The 26,858-nt window shown below is 44.5% G+C and overlaps 1 protein-coding gene across 1 annotated transcript in view; it reads left to right on the forward strand.

Annotated features, from left to right (window-relative positions):
* The first annotated feature begins 848 nt into the window (after nucleotides 1-848).
* The window catches only part of DTNA (dystrobrevin alpha), a 226,281-nt gene continuing 200,271 nt past the window's right edge, over nucleotides 849-26,858 (forward strand). The window contains exon 1 of the mRNA XM_066578054.1: nucleotides 849-986. The gene's annotated coding sequence lies outside the window, so the exon portion shown is untranslated. The remainder of the gene's footprint in view (nucleotides 987-26,858) is intronic.

The following is a 26,858-nucleotide window of genomic DNA, read 5'->3' on the forward strand; positions in this document are numbered from 1 at the left end:
CACGGACACATGCTAATATGTACCACACGTGCTAATATTCACCACGCGCACACGTGCTAATATGCAGTGCACATGCTCAAACACGTGCTAATATGCACCGCATGTGCACATGTGCTAATATGCATTGCGCGTGCTCAAACATATGCGCTAATAAGCATCACGTGTGCACATGCGCTAATATGCATGGCGCGTGCTCAAACACATGCGCTAATATGCACCGCATTCACACATGCGCTAATATGCATTGCAGGCGCACATAAATATGTGCCATATTCACACAACACACACCACACGTACTGAATAAACACGCACTTGCACAACACATACACAGCCTACACATCCTTCAACATACTGAATACACACAAGCACATGCTAGTACACCACACATACCGCATACACACGACCACACCACACATACAGAGAACCACACGCTTATATGCTCTGACAACACACACAGCCTACACACGCTAATATGTACAACATACACACGACCACACTACATGTACTGTATAAAAGCACTAACACAACACATACATGCAAACTACATACACCCATGACCACATGCTATACCTGCATACACACATATCCACACACTAGTTAAACCGCCTCACAAGTTTGTGCTTTGCTATTTTTGTGCGATGCGTTTTTAACATTAGAAAATCCCATTGACAATCGTGTTAAAAAAACGCAAGTGTGTGGGAGCCCTGACTGCATCCTCCATCCTCGTGCACAGCCAGCCAACCCAAACAGCCAATCAGGTGGCTGGAATCGCTGATTAGGGCAGAAGTGGGGTGGAAAGAGTTAATATGCGGCCGGGCTGGGAGACGCAGAGACCGCAGCGGGGAGGGCGATGCAATAGGCAAAGTAAACAGAGAAGAGCAGCAGCGGCGGCGGCTTCGCTGACAATTGGATTAGGAGCCGTGAAGCCGGAGTGTCAGCCGGGCACAGCATGTGCCGGGAGCGGTGTCTGCGGCGTCCCCTGAGCGGTAAGGAACGGCTTATTATCCGGTGACCTTCCTGCACATTACCTCCCAGGTGCACGGCGGGCGGCTGCCGGGCTGCAGCATCTCCCCTGTGCGTGAGAATGGACGTGCATGCATCCCTGCTATGTGTGCGGTCACACTATGTCCTACATACTGCAGCCATGGCCAGCCCAGGGGGGCTATGTGAGGACAGGGCACTGGAGGTGTGCCCCCTGCTCCTGGCAGTGCCCTGCCAGCCTAGTGTTACACTCCAGCATGACATCCTTTAGTATCCAGACCGTATATAGACATTACGGCACACAGGCTGCTGCACTCACTATGACTCACACATGATACTCTATATGTGCATGCAGTAATATGGGGGCACTGGCTACTGCTGCACACTGCAATCAGGGCATTACTAATGGCTAATGTGCATGTATTATCTCTCTATGGCATGGCTTTACATTGTCTCTACAATGGTTACAATCACTGCATGTACATACTGTTACATTGTATCTGTTTAGGCACAGCACATGTGTAATGATTCTATGCACTATTTGTATTGTATTATGATGTATATCTACACTTGTATTATCACTATATTCCATTATGTGTGGATGCTAGTTGCTTTAAGTATATGCATTTCTTCTTCATAGGTTTACAGATATATTTGCATACTAGTACAAGTATTTGCATTATTATGGATAGGACAGTCATGGGGCTACTACAAGATTGGCTCTATAATTGTATATATAATATAAATTTTGCTGTAGATGTCTAATCACTGTATTATGGATGGATGTATACGATGAAGATCCAACCATCATTCGCTCTCCAGTATGGACGTGCAGCAGGCACATACTACTAGCATCACAGTAGGCTAATGCAGGTGACGTCAGTGTAAGAATGAGGATGGGTGGCTTGTATTACATCAGCGCCAGCTTCAGTTCCTGATGGATTTTACTCTTTGCAGTCTTATACAAACATTTGATGAATAGGAGTTTGTATTTGCGCTGGCATTGTATGGGATCGCTGTTTGTACTGTATATCCAGGATCATCATCCTGTCCTCAGATCAGCTCTGGCTGGATACAGCCGCAGAAGTGCAAATGTTGCAGGGGCATCTTTGGTGGGAGAGGGGATGTCACCTGTGATATGGCGGCAGTGGGCAGCACACAATAGATTGTCTTATTACTAGCACAATTGTGTAATCATGCCATAGTGATGCTATTTCTAATGTAGGAAGATCCTGATCTCTGGAAATCATTGGGATGTCGTCATGTAGAGGAGTACTGTAGGCGAGGACATTTTTCTGCATCATAATTGACACTAATGAACCTCTTATACGCACACAGGAGTTTGAACAGAAATGGTTTTATATGTGTATCGGTGACGTTTGGTGCTTAGGTCACTATTGTGTTTCTAATGTCAGTAAAGGAATAAACGGAGACACGGATAATCCACAAACTTGGATTCAGCTGATTTTGGGCTACAATTAAAAAAAATGTACTAAAAATCTTATCAAGTGTGCTCTGAAAGACAACTGTCTTCATTCACATGGTTGTATGAATGGTCCAGGTCGGTGACAGCTGATCTCTGTTTATTTGATGTTTTCTATGGTGGTTCCCTATCAGAGTACAAGGCAGGTATAAGGAACCTATTAAAGGGGTTTTCTGGGACATTAAAAATTTATATGGTCTTAAAATAGAGAAAAATTAAATATTCTCCTTTCCTGGCGGCTCCCTGTCCAGTACTGCAGTCCTGGTGCCCACCACACAGAGCCAGGAAGAAGCGCGTGCCAGTCACTGACCCCCTGAGACACTCACAGGCTTCAATGGCTATAGAAGAATCACCGCTGGAGCTTGTGAGTGGCTGAGATGTCACGTAAGGCCCATTTACACGCAATGATTATCGTTCAAAATTTATTCAAATGACTGAGCGATAATTGTTACATGTAAATGCGTGGCCTTCGTGCGCTATTTGTTCACTTGTCGTTTATCGCTGAAATTCAGCCTGCCTACAGATAGTCCTTAGAGGGAAGGGGTGATTGTTTGCTGTGCTAAACGCAATGACTACTTGTTTACTCATGCGGCAGAAGACAATGGCTTTTTCTTCGGACTAATTAAAAACCTCCTGGCCAGAGATTCTTTGCATTTACACATGCCCACCTGAGCAAACAACATATATAGTATTTACTTAGCTAATGAGAAAAATGGAGAGGATTTCAAACGATTATCTTTACGTGTAAACGCTCAGCATTTGAAAGAAAAAAGTCATTAATTCATTCATATGACAATCGCTGCGTGTAAATGGGGCATAATACAGTGAACGGCACGGGACTCCATGACACTTCTTCCAGGTTCAATGCAATGGGCTGCAGCGCTGGACAGGGCGCCGCTGGGATAGTTGAGTATTCCATTTTGCATTGTAGGGCAGTACAACCTGTTTATTGTCCAGGAAAACCCCTCTAAAGAAGCCCTACAGTTTCGGGATAAAACTGTACCCCAGCATCGGAAGGTGGAGGGGTATCTTACTTGTACTTCTCTCCCTGGCCCTTCGTTCTGTTGTTTTTTGGCAGTCAATATGACTGCTGTCATCTTAAAGGGGTTGTCTCGCGAAATCAAGTGGGGTTATACACTTCTGTATGGCCATATTAATGCACTTTGTAATATACATCGTGCATTAAATATGAGCTATACAGAAGTTATTCACTTACCTGCTCCGTTGCTAGCGTCCTCGTCTCCATGGTTCCGTCTAAATTCGCTGGCAGCTTGCTTTTTTAGACGCGCTTGCGCAGTCCGTTCTTCTCCTTTCAGCACGAGCCGCTTCAGTGTGCTCCCCGCTACAGCTCTTCTGCGCATGCGCAGACGAGCTGCCACTGCTCGGGAGCGCGCTGGAGCGGCCATTTTGTACCATCCTCTGTTAGAGGAAGGTGCAGAGCCGCCCAGCTGTCCCAAGAAGCCGCCCAGCTGTCCCGCCGTCCTGCCGCCCAGGTAAGTGATGGGCCGGGGGGGCTGCCGCTGCGCCGGGGGTGGGCTGCGATGGGGGGGGGGGCTGCCGCTGCGATGGGGGGGGGGGCTGCCGCTGCGATGGGGGGGGGGGCTGCCGCTGTGATGGGGGGGGGGGGCTGCCGCTGTGATGGGGGGGGGGGGGCTGCCGCTGTGATGGGGGGGGGGGCTGCCGCTGCGATGGGGGGGGGGGCTGCCGCTGCGATGGGGGGGGCTGTCGCTGCGCCGGGGGGGCTGTCGCTGCGCCAGGGGGGGGGGGCTGCGCCGGTTACCTGCTGCCTGGCGGTGGGTGACTGGTCGGCCGTGTTCAATCCAGGGGTCCGGTCGGCGGCTGCGGGGCGTCTGGTTGTCAGGGAGACACAGCTGGTAGCGTCTCGGGAGCGCGCACGTCGGGCTACAGCAAGCGATGGGAAAAGAGCTGGCGGCCATCTTGGGAAAATTTTTATAAGTTGCTGAAACGCTGGAACTGTAAGTACAAACCAGCTAGAAAAGTCATTTACAGGGGGGCTTAGTAATGTATGCTTAATAAGGGGGACTGGGCAAAAAAAAAAATTCACTGCTTCCTCGAGACAACCCCTTTAAGGCCTCCCTTACACAGACTATTTTTTTAGCATTTATGGCTGCCCTTTCAGCACAGCGCTGAACGCTGTCAGAGGCTCCCATTGCATTCAATGGAGCCTCTTAGACAGCCGCTTGATCGTGGCACTTTCCAGCGGAGTCTGTTCTATTTTGGGGCGTATAGCGCACCTCCTTGTTCATGGGGAGTGCTAAAAGCCGGCGTCGAAAACTAAAGTAAAACGCGGCACTTTGTCGTGATTTAAATCGTGGCACTTTGCCACGTTCATATGTGAGGGAGGCCTCATGTTCACGCGCAGGTTGGATTCAGCATGCGGGAGCCTGCAGTGGAATCCCACCCTGCCCCCGTCCGAGGACCCTGCATACCTGTGTGGGCAGGCGGCGGCTTTCACGCGGACATCTCCTCTGCTGGGACATCTGTACTGCGGATGGTCCACACGGCTCGCTGTCGGACATGCACAGTACAGGTTTAAAAAAAAAAAAAAAATCTGGCCTGTCCGCAGAGTGAGCTGCGGGCAGGCCACGGATCGGACGGCTTCCATTGACTTTAACAGAAGCTGTCCATGCAGGATCCTCACTGAAATGGAGCATGCTGCGATTTGTTTTCCAGGCCAAAAGGTCTGTAAAACAAATCCAAAAGCTTTAATTACAGTGCGGACGCGCATGCTTCCCCTTGGGCGGCTTGAATTGCGGCTCTCCAGCGCTGGTGCCCCAATTCAAATCCGCCCATGGACATTGGGCCTTAGACTTCCATAGCATCCAAAGTGCAGTGGTAGTGTTAGCACTATTATAATGCACTGTAGCTGCTCTGCGATTGGCCAACACTGCTCACATGATCAGTGAAAATGGCCATGCTAAAATGAAGCTCCCAACCAGCGGAACAGAGGGGCCAGGAAGAGAAGATAAAGTGATACAAGTAAGATACAACAAAGAAGAAAAGCCGGTCCCTTAAACTTTTTTTTCCAAAAAAAATCTATAAAATTACAAATTGTAGGTACCGTGTAACACCATATCTACTCCAGATGCGTTTCGAAAGACGCTCCTTTCTTAAGCCGCTTTCACATGGGCGACAAAATTGTGCGATTTTTCTCACTATGCGACAGAGCTACAAATCGCATGTATGTGAAGCCCATGCTTTCTAATGGGATCCTTCACATTAGTGATGATTTGTAGACTGCTACATTGCAAAAAAAATCGCGGCATGCTGAATATTGCAGCGATTTGCGATGTTTTGTAGCCGATGTTTCCCTATGGAGCCTTCTTTGTGTTGCATTGCAGCGCTTGGCAAACCAATCACAGTCATTTAATGCAATGGCTGTGATTGATTCATCAGGTGCTGCATTGATTGGCTGAGCTGCGGAACTAGAGAACCAATCAGAGCCAGTGCTTCCTTTAGGCGGGAATTATGAGCCCCCTGACCAGGAAGTGGTGGCTGACGACTGGAAATAAGTGTGCCGGAGCTTCGGAAGGAGAAGTTCGGCAGAGCAGACAGTGCTCATTAGGTTATGTATTTTTTTTCTTTAAATGCGCCTAGGGCTTATTTTTGGGATAGAGCTTATATTTCAAGCGCCCCAAAAATCCTGGCAAAAGAGTGCTACAAAGTAGCCATATTTTCGTGAAAAAACGTAGCAATATCGCACAGAAATCACAGGAACACAGCTGTGATATTGTCGCAGGAATATCGCTGTTGCCCATGTGAAAGAGGCCTTAATCATATAAGAGGTACGTTAGAGACTGTCAGTCTTTTTGCACCCCTCTCTAAAGGCAACAGAGACTAATTTCACACAGGAGAGCGCGCTATCGGGCCAACGTGCACTGTCCCCACTGATGTGAGAAATTTTTGTGTCAAAAACGCCCGCCATCACTTCAGGGAAGTGGCGAGGATTGACAAGTGTTTCCCTTTGCTTTCAATAGGAAACCTCGCATCGCACTCGCGTGCACCTCGCACACCATGCTATAGTTTTTCCGGCTCTTTTGAAAACAATGGGCGAGGATATGTCCAAAGATAGGACATGCCACAACCATTTTTCTGTATCGCGATGCGGTAAAAAAAAAAAACGCTGGTGTATATGACGCCAGTCAAAAGGATGGGGTTCATATTCATGCTTGATTTGTGCATTTCGCCGTGCGCAAATCTTGCACGATTTTCTCAGCCATATGAAAACAGCCTAAAATAGTGACAGTCACACTGATTACAGTGAAAAGTCTGCTGTGTGGATCTCTGCAGTAATTTTGGAGAAACTTGATCAGTGGTAGGGCATACATAGAGGACTACTTAAAGTTCTCCTGGATATTTATGAGCTGCAGGTACCTACCCCCACCCCGCTCTCCTATCAGTGATTGACAACTCTTTGCTTACGACCTGCAGCGGATTCCACTTGTGAGCCCGGACGGTGACCCTGCGTACAGCTGCATAATGTATGGCGTATGACAGGGTACACACACAGGCGCAGTGAAGGGTTTTTTGTTTGTTTGTTTTTCCTGCGCTGTCACTTAGCGATGATGCGGGTATGTAATTGCGTATGGGTTGCAGGTATATCTGCGACCATAGAGCAAAGTGGGTTCTATGGTCGCAGATTCCCCCGTAACATAGAACATACTGCATTTTCTTCTCTGCGAGCAGATTACGCAATTCATGCTAATGTCAGCAGAATTGTGTAATCCAATGTATTTGACTGAACTGCGTATTACCGCGGATCATACGATTACGGAATCTGCAATTCAAATCCGGTCGTGTGAGACCGGCCTATTACTGCTCATGAAGAGATGCCAATCATTGGCATGGGGGGTGGGTGGGTGTGGTTAACCTACAGCTCATGAATATTCAGGACTAGTTCTGTGTCAGGCTGCTACTAATTAAATGCAATTGTATACCCAACTACTGCATGGATCCACACGGCAGACATATCCCAGTAATCAGTGTGACTGTCACTGCCCTATAGCGCTCAGCTAGGGCTGCAGAAAGATGGTGACAGACTCTTTCAATTATAAACATTTATTACGTTTTTAGACTTTTTTTTTATTGACAAAAACGTGAAGGTTAGGGTGCAATCATGCGTGAGTTCTGTCCGATTTGTGATATGGACGGAACTCGTGTGTGAAAAGAATCTATTGATTTTTATCTGTTTATTCACATGAGTGATTTTTCTCTGAGACCAACAGTCCAAGGTAGAGAGATCGCTGCATATCTTATTTTGGGCACTTCTCACTTAGCAATTGCCCTTTGTTTCCTATGGGAGAAAAAAAAAAATCGCATCACACTCGGCGGATGCAGATGAGATTTGCATGTGAGTGTGATTTCTGCCATTGTAACTGATTTATCCACATACGTGAAATTTACATGCACAAAGACGCAATGTGTTATTTTATGTAGGCCAAACTGCATCACGACCGCTGAAGTTAGAGTGCTACGTAGGTTCGAATTTTACTGGAAAAAGCATTGTTCATCCCTAAATTGCTCCTGGGCCATCACCAAGTTGCTCTTGGAGGATTGTTTAGACGCCATTCTTCATTCCTGGCAGTGTTCTTAGGCAAAATTGTTAGTGAACCCCCTCCCTTGGATGAGGAGCAGCCCCACACATGAATGGCCTCAAGATGCTTTGACATGACACAGCACTCATGGCAGCACTCTGCTTTTCTTCTCTGGCCAATCATTCTTCCAGATGTCCCAAACAGTCTGAAGGGGGCTTCATCAGAGAATATAACCTTACCCCAGTCTTCCTCTGCAGTCCTATCCCTGTACTGTATTGTCTCTGAGAAGCCCCCTTCAGACTGTTTGGGACATCTAGAAGAATGATCCAGAGAAGAAAAGCTGAGTGCTACCATGGTGCTGTCTGGTACCAACAGTAAAGTATTTGTAAAAGGTTTAAAAACTTATGAAATGCTTATAATTGTACTTCAGTGTACCATAGAGACATTTCATTAAAAGATCTAAAAACACCGAAGTAGCAAACTTTGTGAAAACCAAAATTTGTGTCAGTCTTAAAACTTTTACCATGACAGTGCAGTCTTCACACCGCAACCATGATTGGCTGAGGTAGGAAAATCCCTTTTAATAAATGTACTCATTCCTTATCGTTAGTTACTTCATGCTTTGCGCCAAAGTTGTAGGTCAGATCAGGTCTGTTCCTCTCATATTGTTCTTTTTCTGCAGTGTTATGCTTTGGTGGCTGTTTGGTTGAAAATTAAGTGAAATGATTTTAGGTCTAGCAGGAGGGGGGTTTCACATCTCCGGTTGGAGGTTCTATTGCAAATCTGGAACAAAATGAAAATCTTTCATGCAGCGCTTTTTTTTTCTGGCTGAAAACTGGCAGCTGAGAAGAAAGCCAACAAACCCCCATTAAAGTCAACGGGGTCCGTTTGGCACTGTTCGGTTCTGTCATAAGACGGAGCCATTCAGCCACAAGGATTTCTCTTTCTTGCTCCCGACCAAAGCAGCAAAATGATGGCGTGTTTTGTTTTTTGTGCTTTTTTTTTTTTTTTTTTCTTCTTCTTTGGTTTATGGAGGGGCTTTGAACTTCTGATCCTCTGATCACTTGTTCTTCAATATATTGTAATATTATCAGCAGCCTTTTAATGCCTGCCACGTGTGAAACTTAACAGGCTGAAATCTATGGCTTCAGGCTGCCTTGGCACCCCATGATTGTGTGGGGATGCTTTGGGGGGCCCTCCTGGACAGCAATTCAGATGCCATAGCCAACATTGACCATGGCATTTAAGGAGTTAAATGACCGTTAACGACTCTGACCCGACTCTGACCATTGCTGTTGGTTGTCAGAAACCGCTGATTATTGACAGGTACGAAGAGAGTTTGGCTCCTGAGTCTGCTACGTACCGTCCCCTGCGACACATGACAGATATATTCATTGTAGGTCATTTAGGGGTTAATATGACATTTTTCCAATGTGAGGTATGTGCAGTGTAATGTATGAGACGAGGCCTGGAAATAACAGATGAATAATTAATTTACCATTCCAGCTGAGCTTGTGTGTGGTGACAGGATTCCAATTAACTGTGTCAAGTTGTGAAGTAAAGAGCCTCTTTGATGCACAGGTTTATGTTTGTGACACTGGAGGAAGAAATAGATATTGTCATCTAAAATAATTTGAGTTTGTGTGCCCATCCTTACCATGTCTAATGCCGCACAGCTCTGTAAGGTGCTGTTCACACTTCCGTTATGTTTTTCTGCTACGATGACAGAACAGTAAAATGAGAAAACCTTAAATAGCTCAGTGTGCAATCCATCCTATAAGGGATGGTAACGACGCCCGACAGACCAGATTAATAATGGTGTCCTCCCAAGGTGACCATTGTTGTAACAGAAGAATAGCACTGCACGCTGCGTTTATTCCTCCTTTCCAATATTGGAATACTATATGTTGACATACTATAAATCTCTCCTACATAGTAATTAACCCCTTAGTGACCACCCTATTGTGTTTTTACGTCCTTCTATTGCAGGAGATGTATGGAGGGAGATAGCGCTGCTATCTCCCTCCTTACATCGCAGGTGTCAGCTGTTTATTACAGCTGACACCTGCGGGCAACAGCCCCGTTTCACTGCGCGGCCGATCGAGACTGTTAACCCTTTAAATGCTGCTGCCAAATCTGACTGCCATTTAAATCCCCCGAACTGTTAACCCTTTAAATGCTGCTGCCAAATCTGACAGTGCCATTTAAATCCCCCCGAACATTGTTCGGGGGATTTAAATGGCACTGTCAGATTTGGCAGCAGCATTTAAAGGGTTAACAGTCCAGATCGGCCGCGCAGCGAAACAGGGCTGTTGGCCGCAAGCCCCCCCCTTCCCTGCGGTGAGATCAGGGAAGCCGTGCAGGTATCATGGCAGCTGGGAGCCTTCTGAAAGGCTGTCATGGCAGAATGCCTATCAGAATGCAGTATGATGTAATGCTATGGCATTACATCATACTGCATAAGCGATCTAAGCATCGCTAGTTGTTGTCCCCCAGGAGGACTAAAAGAATAAGTAAAAAATAAGAACAATAAAGTTTTATTAATTATGTAAAAAAAAAGTTATAAAAGTAAAAAAAAAACCTTTTGCCATTTTTACAATAAAAAAATCTAAATAATAAAACAAAAATACATATTTGGTATCACTGCGTCCGTAAAAGTCAGATCTATCAAAATAACACATTATTTACCGTGCAAAGTGAACGTCGTTCAAAAAAAAGTCAGAAATGCGCTTTTTGGTCACCCTGTTGCCAAGAAAAGATCTAATAAAAAGTGATCAAAAAGCCATATGTATTCTACTAACGCAAACTACAGGAGGTACCGCACAAAATGAGCCCCCACACAACTATATCGACAGAAAAATAAAGTTATTTGCGTGCAGAAGATGGAGACAGAAAATAATTTAAAAAATTACATTTCTTTAAAAAAATATATAAGTAGTACAGCAAAAAAACCCTATACAAGTTTGGTATCGTAGTAATCGTACTGACCCATATAATAAAGTTATCATGTCATTTTTGTTGCATTTTATGCGCCGTAGAAACAAGACGCACTGAAAGATGGCAGAATGTCATTTTTTCTCCCATTTCTCTCCACTTAGAATTTTTTAAAAGTTTTTCAGTACATTATATGGTACATTAAACAGCACCATTGAAAGATACAACTTGTCCTGCAAAAAACAAGCCCTCATACAGCTACATCGTTGGATAAATAAAGGAGTTACTATTTTTTGTCCTGTGTTACTGACAGATACCTTACTTTTCAATCCTGCCTCCTCACCCAGATGTCGGTGAAAGTACAGTAGCCAGTTTTAACTCCCATTGTTTGCAATGAGAGTGAAACCAGCTATGGTACTTACTCTCCAATCCTCTATGACGACATCTGGCCCAGCTGCACTGACAGCAGGCCAGGTGATCAGCTCATCTCTCAGGATCCCTAGCGGCGAGATCCCTAGTGGCAAGATCCCAGCAAATAATTATTGATGTCCTATCCTAAAAATGGGTCATCAATATTTTTTTTTTTCACGGAAAACCCCCTTAACCACATATTCAGGAAGTTAATCTCCTGAGCTCTGTAACTGCTCATAATCTTTGCACCACTATGCACAATTAATCTGTACTTGCACAGATGATAAGTGAGTCACTCGGAACTAGTTCCAATGGCTGGTACCCTATATAGAATTTGTACTTTTTATGCATTCTGTCATTCACACTATTCCTTTTAGTATGGAATGTATTGGACAGTTATATCTTCTTTTGTATTTGTTCTGTAACTGATCAAACTACTAACGACCACTTGTCAGTATGTATGTGTGTGGGGGTACTTCTCATGCTCCTCCCCTGATAACATGCTGGTGATGTCATTGCAGGTCCTACAGCATGAAACATGCAGAGCCACGACAGCAGCCGTGTGCTCACAGGACCTTTGATGTCACCATCACATCATCAGCCACTGCCACTTGGCTCCGCCCCCCCAATCACATGACTGTAGTGTCATTGCACAGTCACATGGTCACTGAGCTCCGCCCAATGACTTCATCGCAGGCTCATCTAAAGCATATATAAAACACACAGCCTGCCAGCAGCCATGTGCTCACAGGACCTGTGATGATGTCGTTGTCATCATGTGATCAGTCACATTGTGTATGAGCTCCACCCAATGACATCATCAGAGGTCCTCCTAAAGCATAAATATAAAACAGATTGCCAGCAGCCCTGTGATGATGTCACTGCATGTTATCAGTCACATGGTCTCTGAGCTCTGACCTGTGATGTCACCACAGGTCCTCACAAATCCCTGTGGTCTCAGTTGCTATGTATACAGCTGTACTCACTTTGCAGTTTATAGCTGGTTGGGAGACAGCTGCACACCTGTGTGGAGACTCCAATAAATGACACCTCACCAATGTACACATACAGTACATAGCTGGTGGTGCATACTGACTAACAACATTGAAGCATAGTCCTTCCCCACTATCTTCACATCTCCTCAACGTGATATCATGTCATCTCAAGTGCTAATGCCCCCAACGCCAGTCCAGCCTTCATCTAATCATGAACCGTTGTCCAGTGATGAACCAAACTGTCGCTGTTCTGCAAACATGTCACCACAGAGGGTTCAACACCACCGTGAAGCTAATGCAGCTTACATGACACAGTGACAAGCCATGATGTCACCTCAGCTACCAGCTGAAGTTTGTACATCTGGTGCAGCAGATATGCGAAAGCAGCGAGCCAGCATGTCTCCTCAGCGAGCTGCTGAATACACCAGTCCATCAATTTAACGTTTTACCAACTCCAATCTCTTCAGAAGCTTCACAGGTTTAAATGTTGCAGTATGAGTATTGCTATTTTGTACATTTACTGAAGTTTTCTTTTTCATAGTTGTTTGCAATTTTCAGCAAAATTGTAAATAATGCCAAGTGTTTACTATGTGCACAGAAATATTTTGACCAACTCCAATCCCTTTCACTATATATATAGCATTATATTAGTAAGTGGCGTGTTGTGCCACCAGAAACACTGGTGCTATAAATAAATAATACTAATTGGCCTAAAATTGTTAAAGGCCTTCAACAGAACCCGACAACCTGGCACAGACCTTCATCGATATGTGTAAATGTGCCAACAATCCGCTAGCTCTAATCCCCACTGCCCTGGCTGAATGCAGCCGCCAGGAGTGGTTGGAACTTCCAGGACCACCAAGCAGGCTTCACTACACTGTGTCTGTAACACGCATAGAAGACAATGGGAATTACACAAACCGGGTTGCACAGCAAGCTAAATACCATTGTATATAACCGTGTAGACTATTATGCTATTGCATTTCATACAGGCAAAAAAGAACTAAACTTGGCATTTGACAAACACTATTTTTTGGAGGGGTCATACAGGTCAATGGGGTCTTATGAATACATTTGGTGTAGGTGAACTGAACCATACTAAACACCCTTAAAATAACTGGATGCACTGCCTTACGCAGCAGTGATTGCAACCATGTGCTTGTTGATTAGATGAATGTAAAAAAAAAAGGTATTACCATAGGCTGCTATTACATGAGCGACGTTAACTCTGGTGTAATAATGCTAATTGCCGTGCTGCAGGTGCAGGTTGGGAAAATTCGAGCGCTAGCAGCAGCCACTACCGGTAATGTAAAACCAGCTTAACTCTTTGCAGAACTGCTTTAATGGATATGAGTAGTGTTAAATGTCTTCAGACCTTTGCTTGAGACAACTTAGAAGGTCTTAAAGGCTGAAATGCCCCCTGATGTGTACACGAGGCCGTACAGTATCTTAGTGGGTGACTAGCTACTGATTTTGGTGATATGGAAATCTCCATAGGAATGACTGAAAATGAGGGGACAAAACATTTTACAAAGTATTAAAGTCCCTTCTTTCTAGTAATTACTTGGGTCTTGGCTCCTAGAAACTAAATGGATGACATTTCAGGAGATGTTCAAAGTTGCACATACACTTCAATTCAGATACGTTGGTAATTTTTGAGCAGGCTGCTTAATTCAGGTTTTATGACAAAATGTTTGAGCGTGAACTAGGCCAATGTAAAATCTTAAAATGGCTTTCCAGACAGCGCCAGCTGTCAATGCTGGGATACACAGGTGTCTAAACGGAAGCGCTGCTCTGACCCCTGTGTGGTGGCCGGTGCTCACAATTGCAGGTACAGTTCTCATTTAAATCAATTGGAGCTGTGTTTGCAATTGTACGCGTAGCTCCCATTGATTTCAATAAGAGCTGTGTCTGCAGTTAGGAGCGCCGGGCACTACACGGGTTGAAGCAATGGATTCCGGTGTAGCCCGTCACTGCCTGGAAAACCCCTTTAAGGGTGACTACCCACTACAGTTTTTTTCACTGTGAAATTCGCAGTGTTTTTTTTTTTCTGCAGGGGTCTATGGGCTATGGGACTGGTAAAGCTAAAATCGTGATCGCGCAAAATCGCGATTTCACGGTAAATCGCGATTTTGCACTGCGAATTTCGGAGTAAAAAAAAACTGTAGTGGGTAGTCACCCTTAGACTGTATTTACACAGGTGATTTTCCTATGCAAGTTTTATGTGCTGCAGGACGCATAATACGCACGGAAATTGACCCATTGTTTACATGTACATTTTTCCAGAAAGACTGCAGTATGTTCTCTTCTGTGAGATCACAGAAAACTTGTCCATTATTTGCTGTGGGCGAATGAAAAATCGTATCACACTAACGTGTACATGTGAGTGCTTTGAACACAATGAGGACAGAGCTGTTAATGCTCATTGCCGAGGGGTCCAAAGCTGCAGACACCCACCGATCAACTATTCATGACCTATCCTAAGGTCATCAATAGTACAATGGGTAAATGTTCCAAAATACACCCTTAAGGCCGAATCCACACTGGCGACAATATAGCGATGTGAGAAAATTGCAGCAATATCGCATTGGTGGTCCGTGCGATATCGCTGCATTTTTTGCGGCAAGAACGTGGTTTTGTGGCGCTACAAAGTCACATGTGGTGCTACTAAATCCCTCCAGTAAGGGCTGGCTGTGAATGGTTCATCGAGTGGTGATGTACTATTTTTTTTTGTTTTGTTTTTTGCTGCAGCCAGGGCTTTTACGGTAGGATTTCCTATTGTAACCATTGCATCGCACCGTACGACAACTACGTTTTCTGGTGATACCACAAAAAAGGAAGGCTCCATAGAGAAACATGGCCAGAAAAAAAAAAATCACAAATCGTGGTTGTATAGAGCATGCCGCGATTTTGTAGTCTCGCAATGTCGCCCGCTACAAAACATTGCTTGTGTGGAAGAACCCATAGGAAAGCATGGGCTCTCCAGGTATTATTGTATCTTGTCACCACCAGGAAGCTAGGGGTTTGACAGGGCTTGCATGGAGGAATGCCCCTGTCAGACCCCTAGCTCCTGATTGGTTGACTTGTGTAAGGTCCTAGCAGCAGTGTGTGTAGAGATTGTTGCCTGGGCTGGACGGTTAGGGTTAGGGGTTGGTGTTCATGTTAGGCTTAGATTATTAGCTGTAAATACTTCCATGTTACCTCTGTAACATGGAGGTATTTACAGCTAATAATCTAAACCTAACATGTACACCAACCCCTAACCCTAACCGTGCAGCCCAGGCAACAATCTATACACACGCTGCTGCTAGGAGTTTCTCCAGAGCAGCTGTCCTCCTAGCATCTCCCCTGTAGCCAGCACCTCCGCGCTGCAGCAATCCCCCTGCACTTAGGCTCTGCCTCAGCTGCCTAACTGCTCTGGCTGTGCTTGTGCCACTCCTACTGTATACCATGCCACTGCAGACGCTCCGAGGCTTGCGGTTGGTGAATTAGGGACGGCTGTGCCTCTCCTGCCACCAGTGCCTCAGCATGTCCTGCCAGCGCCGCCTCCGGTGGCAGGCTTACTGCTGTCCTCCCCTGCCTGCTCAACCTCTGCATCCTCTGCATCTCCTTCTGCGGCCGGCACTCTGACTGCTGCCAGTGACTGTGGATCTCGTGCCGCCGCTCCCAGGTTTGCCGCTCTCCTCCCTGCCACCGCTCCCAGGTTTGCTGCTCTTCTCCCCGCCACCGCTACCAGGCTTGCCGCTGTCCTCTGCACGCTGCCTCTGCAACCTTAGTGTCCTTCCAGGACCTGCACGCCAGCCAGCTGAGCAGCCAATCAGCTACTGGATAGTTTTTTTTTTTTTTTTTTACAGCTTTAGAGCTTATTCCCACGAGCGTATATTGGCCGGCGTTTTCAAGGTCGGCTGATATGCGTTTCCATCTAAACAGTCCCCCCCCCCCCCCCCTCTTCCCTCCCACTCAGCAGCTCTCTGCCTCTCTCCTCCACTCCTGCGTTTGCAATAGGAGTCGGTGGGACTGGGGCGGAGCTAAGCTGCACTCTGCCCCGCCCAATCCCATTGCTGGCTATGGACAAGGGGCAGGAGCTTAGCTCCACCACTGTCCTGTCCACTCCAATTGCAGACAGCTCGGAGGGGAGGAGAGAAGCAGAGAACTGGTGAGTGGGAGGGACAGCGTGAAAACCCTACGATATACACACATCTGAATAAGCCCTTACACGTTAGAATGTATTTGTGTTTTATGTAAATCACAATGTGGTTGATCCATTGCTCTATTTTGCACATCCATATGAGATTGGGGATCGTGTTTAGAACTAATGTGAACTTTATTATTACTATTTGTAGATGCTTTTCATTCTGCTGCAGTAAAAATCCGTTCTGTTTTATTTTGTTTGTTTTGCAACTTTGCTCCCTTCTGGTCGAACTCTCAGCTGGCTGTAATTTGCTGCATGCCATATGCGAGGCGGCACACAGCAAGCACGCTATGGCATTGCGTACATGCTGCATGCCACCAATCGCCATGCACTATCTTGGCGTGTGTATGCGCCAAGATAGAACGTGCTACAATTTTTCTTGTGCGCTTATCTCGCGCAGTTCGTTTGAGTGCAACATGGCAGCCTATTGGAGATTGATACAGCGTATTACGCATGCAAGACCTGTGCGCGAAATACACTGTGCCCATGCACTTGTGTGAGCCTGGCCTTTGTGTGACACAAACACTCAGAAAACGGCCTAGATTTTTCTGCTAGTTAGTTTGCTGAGTGTTATTCCTCACATGGTGCCTAATATCCTCTAGAAAATGGTTTCATGTTGTTTCGCTGGGTCACAACTATATGCATGAGATTTGCAGTTATTAAACACTAAGTACTAAGCTGCTCTGCATTATATTTAACCCCTTAACTATGGGGCCTAGTTTGGAACTAAAGGATGCAACTTTTGGGGGGGATTTTCATGTTCACTCTTCAATAGCCGTAACTATTTTTTTTCTGTTGACATGGCCATATGAGGACTAGTTTGAGTGTCAAACTGTAGTTTTTTGGTGGTACTATTTTGAGATACATATTTTATAACTTTAAATACATTTTTGGGGGGCGGTGAATGAATGCACCAGTTCTGGCTTTTTTTTTTCACCTTCAGTATGCAGTATATATGACATAACTTTTTCCTGCAGGTCAGTGCAATTATGACAATACCCAAACAGTATCTGTATGATTCATTAATATTTATTTGTTTTTTAAGTGCGCAAAATTTTCTTTTTCTTCTTTTTTTTTTTTTACAACTTTATTTTTATACGTGTTCATGTCTCTGTAGGGGACTTGAATCTGCAATCCTTTGATCTTTCTGTACTGCGCTGTATTATCTGTTTTTACTGCTTCCATACAAGCCATGACAGACATGGAGGCCACTGACTGGCATCCAGTTGCCACCATGATCTTTCATTAGCCCTCTGGGACTGGATGGCGTAGGACCGATGACATCACAGAGGAAGCTACCTCCCTCAGTTAAGCCCATACAAGCTGTAATGAACATTGATTGCAGCATGTAAAACTTTAACATCAGAGATTGTTCTCTCTGATTCCCAATGTTGTAGAGGGACCCCAGCTCCCAATGTGGATGGTTCAAGCTCAACTCCTGGGCATGGGACATCTACATGCCTTAAATGTGCGGCATTTCCGCTGAACACCTTCGGTCCTATAAAATACATGTCCTGGGGTAGGAAGGGGTTAAATAGGCACTTTTATTTTAACAAACCTTCCTTAAAGGGAACCTGTTATGTACTATATGCGGCTCTCGCTGAAGGCCGCATAAAGTAGAGACAGCCATGCTGATTTCAGCTGTCTGTCACTTATCAGGTAATGTGCAGTAAAAGAACTTGCAGCTTGTTCCTGTAGTTTCTGGCCAGAGAAGAGTCCAATTTATTCATGAGATGCTGCTAGCCCATGGTTAAGGGCTTATTCAGACTACGGTATATCACGCCGGCAGATATACGGCATCTCTCTCTGAAGGGGGAGGAGGCTGGAAGAGGCGGGAGCAGTGCTCTCAGCTTCCGCCCCCTCTTTGCCTCCTCTCCACCCCTCAGCACTATTTGCAATGGGAGGAGGCTGAACAGGGGTGGAGCTAAGTCCTGGAACTTAGCTCCACCCCCACCCTGCCTTCTCCCATTGCAAATAGTGCAGGGGGGTGGAGAGGAGGCAGAGAGGGGGCGGGAGCTGAGAGCACTGCTCCCGGCTCTTCCAGCCTCCTCCCCCTGCAGAGAGAGGCGCCGTATATCTGCCGACATGAATACCCGGCAGATATACGGTTGTCTGAATAAGCTCTAAGGCTGGCTTCACACAGGCAATCACAATTTTGCTGCGAGAAAATTGTGGCAAAATTGCAAATTTATTGACTGCGATTTGTGAACATCAGCAATGCTTTTTTGGAGAATAATCATGCATCGCATCACTGCCGCTTGCAATAAAGTCGTGTGACAAATCTGCGCGTTTTTTTTTTTTTTTCATCACGTAAGTCAATGGGACTTTGTAAGGTTAAAATCACATTGCAATGCAACGTGCGTTTGTAATGTTGCGATGCGATAAAAAGAAGCCTCCATAGGAATATATGGGAGATTTAAAAACCGCACCTCGCAGAAAGATAGAACATGCCACCTTTTTTTTTTATCCCCCTCAACATCGCATCAGTGAAAACATCGCAGATGGGAAGGAAACCATTGTAAATCAAGTACAAAAGACTTGACAAAGACCAACCAAAGGTCGAAACGTTGCAGCTCTTTATGTAATGGAGGAATAAAATGTAACATTTCTATTGCATCTATCCATGCTGCTGCGGACTTTACTTCTTCTATTGCAAACCATTGTAAATAATTGATTTCATATTCTGCTTTTTCACTGACTATCCCGGCAGGTGAAAATCGCATGAAAATCGTGTGATTTTTCTCTCCCATGTGGAGCCAGCCTAATAGTTTTCTCAGTATGTAATATAATAGCTAGCAGACTGTCAATCAGGGAAGGTGGGCAGGTTTAGCAGCACATCATGCTTGCATGCACCACCTCTGTGAGTCTCTCCTTCACCCCTCCACTCTGCTCTCTATGCATTTCAATGAGCACAATGACTCGTTCACTCCCCCATCCCTGAACATCTCTAGATTTCCCTCAATCAGTTGAGAGCAGGCAGCTCACAGAAAGCTAAGAGGAAGAAGACTGCATTGTAAAGTGATTTTTATTTTTTTCTCCCCCCCCCCCCCCCCATCCCCCTTCAAACACAAAAAAACATTTTATATAAAACTAGCTTACCCGTCGCGCGTTGCTGCGAAGACAGAGAGACATACATTCATTCGTTTTTATATATCTAGATAACAACCAATCACAGCGCAGCTTTCATGTTACCTGAGCAGTAAGAGAAATAACAACCAATCACAGCGCAACTTTTATTCTGCCTCAGCAATATAAAAAATAGCAACCAATCACAACGCAGCTTTCATGTTACCTCTGCGGTATTATATATAGCAACCAATCACAGCGCAGCTTTCATGTTACCTCTGCGGTATTATATATAGCAACCAATCACAGCGCAGCTTTCATGTTACCTCAGTGGTATAATATATAACAACGAATCGCAGCACAGCTTTCATGCAACCTCAGTAGTATAAGTAGCCACCAATCACAGCACAGCTTTCATGTTACCTCAGCATTCTCAATATCCAGCAATTGTCTTGCGAAACGTTCGGCGGATGCATCATTTTGTAGTTGAACACTCATCCCGTTGCTCGTAATGCCTTTTGCTTTCGTGCTTGAGATGGAAATCAAACGATCTTTGTCTGGGGGGCATAACTGTCGACGATGCTCGCACGCACCCCACCTATCGTAGGATAGATGTACTATGCCTATAATCTTCCCAGGAGTGTACTCAGCAACTTCCCAAAGTCTGATGGCAATTGGATGAATGGTGTAGTAATGCATAAAGGACAGACAGACAGACATGCATTCATTTATATATATCAGGAAGTGAGAGAATTAGATTCCATACGTAAAATTTGGACGTTAATTGTTTGGCGCTTACAATTGAATAATCAAGTTGGGACCCATTAGCGTTTCCTATTTATGACATATTCAATGCCCGTGCCATATTTCAAGTTTCTATGACACTGGGAAGCGAGAAAATTAGATTCCGTACGTAAAATTTGGACGCTAATTCTTTGGCACTTAGAATTCAATAATCGAGTTGGGACCCATTAGTGTTTTCTGTTTATGACATAGTCAATGCTCGTGCCAAATTTCATGTTTCTACAACATCGTGAAGTGAGAGAATTAGTGGCAATGATGGAAATCGAACGATCTACGTGGGGGGGGGGGGGCGCAACTGTCGACGACGTTCGCACGCGCGCCATATATCGTAGGATAGTTTTACTATGCCTATAATCTTCCCAGGAGTGTACTCAACAACTTCCCAAAGTTTCATGGCGATCGGATGAATGGTGTAGTAGCGCATAAAGGACAAACACACAGACAGACAAACAGACAGAGACACGCATACATTCAATTTTATATATATAGATTAACATCAAATAGCGCTTTTGACAGTTAGAACACTGGCTATCATAAGCACAAGTTGTTAGAACGTTAGTGTCCATTTACAGCATACTAGCACTTTCAGATGACTTTTCAGAATAAGCTGGTGTGTGTACATAAGTAGCAGCATTTCTGGCCATTACATGACATGTATGCTATATTTGTCACCGGTTTTCTCCTCTGTAGACTGTATTTGTAATTATCAGTGAGCTCCAACAGCACATCTGTGTGTCTCTCCGTCCTCTCCTCCTTCCCTTTCCATCACCTCCTTATAGCTTTTATGGCAGCATGAGTTATCACCATCGTTTACTTCCATGTTCCGTGTTTTGTTACTAGAGACAGATTTCACATGACAACAGGAGTGGACAGCAAATTAGAAGGAAGGGAGACCCCTAGTGGCCATTATTTTAGACTAATTCTTCAGCACATCATTTTAGCTATATAAATTGATTAGCACTTTTGCTAGTCATCCTATTGGCCATTATATTAACAGACGTTCTCCATGTGGCTTTTGACAGTATGTTACAGAGATCTAGGTGAAGATCTCATCTTCACTGTATGCACTGTGTGGGAGGTGGCATTGCATTAGTCTTCATCAACCAGTTCACAAAGACTGGCAATTAGAGATGGAGTAGCAAAGGAATTGATGATAAATGCATGATGCAAGTCATTAAATGGGCAGAAATAGTGCTGCTCCTCATGTAGTTTAGGAGGGGTACAGTTTCACCTCGTGGAGACCGCCTAGTAGGCATGAGGAGACTTAAAAGGCCATTCAATGCTCCTCTTACAAAATATGGTATGCAAATGGGAGATGGTACAATGCCTCTGCTGTGCCACATGTTGAGAAGGCAGCATCGCTATAAGTCAATGTCCGACCTTTAAACAGGCCTTATAACATGACTGGGAACTCTGGCCAAACCCAGAGTTTTCTCCAGAAGATTGTATATGGTTATCTTTTTCTTCTGGAGAAGACTCTAGCTTTAGTGTATATGCCCAATCCTGTTATAAGACCTGTTAGAAGACTGAACATTGACTTGTAGGAAAGCTGCCTTCTAATGGGTGGCAATGCAGAGGCATTCTACCGTTTCTCATTGGCACTCGTTATGTACACACCTGACCGTTTATTATAAAAAGTCACCTAAAATGCCAGGTATATTTTAATTATGACAGTTCAGATGGGTTTTATTAATTTTTTTCATTCACAAAAGAGCATAACATGTTTAGTAATCATTTATGTATCCAAAAAAATAATAATCCTACATTTGTAATGAGTCATTGTGATACAAAATAAAACATTGCATGTTTTATAACCTAGAAAATTGTAGAACCGTTAACCAATAAACAGTAAATGGGAAACTATTAAGTAAATACCGGGTATTAAGAAATTATAGTCCAATTTCCAGTAATGTTATCGAATAGGTGTTTACAATAGAGAGGACTCCTTGAGGTTTTGCATGATCATGGAACTGCTTCCAAGCCTTTAATGACATGTGGGTAAGCAAGAAAAGGCAAGAAGGCCTAGGTACATTCCACAAAGGAGTTACAAGTAAGGATTGTTTGAGACTGGGAATGCTAGATGATTCTCTATATGGACCCAGTTTTTGTGTTTCAGACCTCCAAAATGGAGCTAGTTGGGGGACATGTGTGGCCATAAATTAATCATAAACATCTGTGAGACCCAAACTCCCTGCCCATCTGTCCTTTTGTAAGTATTGCGCTAGCTATGTGTGGTTTGATGCGCCCAAACAAAGTAAGATATTATCCGTCTCATGGCAGTAACACGTCATTTTGGTAACAGAAGCATTTGAAAAGTAGCTATTCTTCCCAACCACAATATCTCAAATTTAGTTAGTTGTTGAATTTCGTCCTGAAATGCCTTTTTATCAAAGGTTCAAAATTACATCAGTGAAGATTTTTATTGCTGTGCTCAGATATTTAATGCCCTCATGTTGCCAATGAAAAGGATATTTATTTTGTAAATAGTGTAATAAGTCACTGGGGATCTTTACTGGTAAAACTTGAGATTTTTGTGCATTTACTTTGTAGTAAGAGATCTGTCCAAACTCTTGGATCACTTCTAATGCAGTATCTAGGGAGGATATAGATCTGTTAAAGGGGTTGTCCCGCGAAAGCAAGTGGGGTTATACACTTCTGTATGGCCATATTAATGCACTTTGTAATGTACATTGTGCATTAATTATGAGCCATACAGAAGTTATTCACTTACCTGTTCCGTTGCTGGCGTCCTCGTCTCCATGGTGCCGTCTAATTTCAGCGTCTAATCGCCCGATTAGACGCGCTTGCGCAGTCCGGTCTTCTTTCTTCTGAATGGGGCCGCTCGTGCCGGAGAGCTGCTCCTTGTAGCTCCGCCCTGTCACGTGTGCCGATTCCAGCCAATCAGGAGGCTGGAATCGGCAATGGAACGCACAGAGCCCACGGTGCACCATGGGAGAAGACCTGCGGTCCACCGTGGGTGAAGATCCCGGCGGCCATCTTCGCAAGGTAAGTAAGAAGTCACCGGAGCGCAGGGATTCAGGTAAGCACTATCCGGTTTTTTGTTTAAACCCCTGCATCGGGTTTGTCTCGCGCCAAATGGGGGGGCTATTGAAAAAAAAAAAAAACCGTTTCGGCGCGGGACAACCCCTTTAATGTTAAGAGGTCATCTGCATATAACGATATTAGTGGAGTATGGTCTCCAATCGGAATACCTTTTAATTAGAATATTTTCTCTAAGAGCTTGAGCTAGCTGTTCCAATGATAGTACATATAAAGATCAGTGGGGACAGTGGACATCCCTGTCTCCTGCCATTTGTGATATGAAATTCATGGGATAAGGCTCAGTTTTTGTAAATATTCAGGCTGAGGGTTTAAATATAATGCGGAGATGACTTTGAAAAAGAATCCTCCAAAACCCATTTTGTCTAGGGCTGCAAAGCCGTAGGACCAGTTTATGCCGTTGAACGCCTTTCCAGCATCCAGGGCAAAAAAAACAGCAGGAATCTTCAGATCCAATGTAATGCGCAAGGTTTAAACCCTCCTAGTATTATCCGCTGCCTGTCGACCTTTCACAAATCCCACTTGATCTTCTCTGATCAGCAATGGCAAGATGGGTGCCAGTCTAGAAGCTACGATTGTTGTGTCTGTTTTGATATTAGTGTTCAGTAGTGAAACAGGGTGGAAATTTTGGGGGCACCCGCCTTCTTCCCCGGTTTGGGCAGGGGAAATGTTATGGCTTGCTGCTTTTCTTCAGGGAAAGAACCTGCCATAATCGCTAACTGAAAGGTTTTACACATGCGGGAATACAATCTTGAAATGTTTTGTAGTCTGCTTCAGTAAGCCTACTCAGGCCTGGTGATTTTCCAGCTGTTAGAGAGTTGATGTGGTCCATCTATTTTGCTACTGTAATTGGGGAGTCAAGAGTTTCCTTTTGGCTTTTAGAAAGTATAGGGAGATTTAGTTTTTGAAAGAATTCTTGGATATGGTGTGTTGTGCTTGGAGATACAAAGGGATCGTCTTTCAAGTTATATAAGGCCGAGTAATAGTCTCTAAAGCTATTCACTACTTCTACTACCAGGATTGTTAATTCTCCCTTATTATTCTGGCCTAGTAAATACGGAATACGAGATTTGAGATGCTGTGCTTTATGGCAAGATGCCAACAATTTTCCGGATTTGTTATTTTCGCGAGTAATGTTGGGCTTTAACTCTTTAATTTCCTGTCCTAATTTTAAAGTAACTGGTTTTTACCTGCATTGAAAGAGCTCCTCTACCTGCTGCTATGGTGGTGGTTTGCGTTAGATTATTTTGGGCTTCAAGTAATGTAATTTTATCAGTCGGCTAACCTAAAACTCTCATCCTTTCTTTTTTCACATAATATCCCAACCTATGTGTCAATTGAGATAATAAGTCATTACTATGCCATAAATATGTTAGCGCTTGGTTGTAACGTTCCGCTAAAGTCAGGCTGTTTTCACACGAATGAGAAAATCGAGTAAGATTTGTGCTTTGTGAGACGCATGAATATGAACCTCATTTATATGTGATGCAGGAAACAAATCGTGGCACGTCCTAACTTTGGGCGTGCCATCACATCGCCCATTATTTTCAATGGGGCTGGTGGCAGCACGTGGTGCAGTGCTACAGGAAGTTTTCCCATTGAAAACAATGGGAGAAACTCAGTGATCCTACGCCACGGCTGATTGGTACTTATCCGAAATGATGCGAGGTGGTTTTGAGATAAAACCGTCTTGCATCTGCAAGAGAATCGCATGTTGGGGAGTGCGTTATCAGACCATGTTTCACCAGGCGATATCGCACTCGTACATGTTAAGATGGCCTCAAGGAGATTTTCGCCCCTAGACCACTTGCTAATTTATTTATTTATTTATTTTTCCGTAGACCCCCCTGCATAATATTGAATTTCTCCTTAGAGGGGTTTTGTCATTAAAAAAAAAATATCAATGCTTACCTATCCCTCCTCATCAGTCCCCCGGGTCACCTCACCACAAGCCAGCCGGATCCTCTTCCTCTTGTTATGAAGCGTCTATTCTCGACAGTCTCCTTCCGGACGGTCAGTGTAGGTTAGGTCACTAGTGACGTGTACCATTCACTGCCTAGCAGGGAATGCCGGGCTCTTGCCAAGACTGCGTCTATGCGCTGTCTCGCTATGAGTGTTCATACACTATTGCAGCGAGACATCGCTCATGCGGAGTCTCTGGAATAGATCGGCATATGATTCGGAATTCACTGCTAGGCTGTGAACGCTACGTCACTAGTGACCGGGTACACAGACCTGCAGAAGGAGACTGCCGAGAATGGACGCTTCGTCACTGGAAGAAGAGGATCTGGCTGTGTGGAGGTAACATGACCCAGGGGACTGGAGGAGCCAGGAGAAGATCGGGGAGGAGAAGGTGCAGTAAGACTGACAGGGGAGGAATAGGTAAGTATTGTGTTTTGGTTTTTTTCCCCTCTAATGACAGGACCCCTTTAACTTATTAAAGTCAAATGGGTTTTCCCAGCTGACAGTGCTGCTCACTTAGATAGGGTTTTTTGTAGAGCGGATAATTGTAAAAACAAGAAAACCATGTAGAATTTTTATTCAGATCTCTATTGAAATGACACAAAATGCAAATAAGTATTTGGATTTGGGACAAAACAAATCAGAACCCGGTAAAATTCTTACATAAAATGACAACACAAATAATGCTGTTAATAGGTGGGATGAGTCTGGAGCACTAAAATAGCAATTGTTCAATATTTGGCTTCCAATTACTGAGGTACAGTCTCAAATCTCCACATCCAGTGATTTGCAATAAATTTCTTTATTTCGTAAGAAGATTGGCAACCGCGCTAAAACCCCTGTCCACGAGGTATGAAGATGGAAATGCTACCAAAAACTTTCTTGCAATAGTCCATAATGCAGGATAAGCAGACTGTATGTGCGCAATGCATTGCTGCTGGTATGAAAACTTGTAAAAATTTGCCCATGAACATAGCACTCCACAAAGCAGATGGGGTATAGTTCACACAAAACTTCTTGGGCTCTGATGGATCACGTGAAAATGATGCGCGGTAGAAACCTTATAGGTAAATTAGCTACTGCGCAGGTCTGTTGTGTCTTTCGCCAGAGCCCAAGACGTTTTACGTGAACTCTACATTAAAAATTTTATGAGGTAAGTAATTTCTAATATAAGTATTATGTACACAATCTGTGTAAGGTGTATTATGTCATTTACAGAACGCCTAAAAGTTGATGATGACCTGCCTAAATGGATTCCATTCACCTGGACCCCCATTATATCTCGTGCACCCTCAAAATTTTTTCTTGCTGATATGAACCTGCAGCAAGTCAAAATAGACCCCTGGGGGTCCATATAGACCACTTTGGGAACCTCTGTTTTAAACTTTGCTTTCTGTATAAAGCAGTTTCTTGCG

Source organism: Eleutherodactylus coqui, chromosome 9 (genome assembly GCF_035609145.1).
Source record: "Eleutherodactylus coqui strain aEleCoq1 chromosome 9, aEleCoq1.hap1, whole genome shotgun sequence".
Taxonomy (NCBI): domain Eukaryota; kingdom Metazoa; phylum Chordata; class Amphibia; order Anura; family Eleutherodactylidae; genus Eleutherodactylus; species Eleutherodactylus coqui.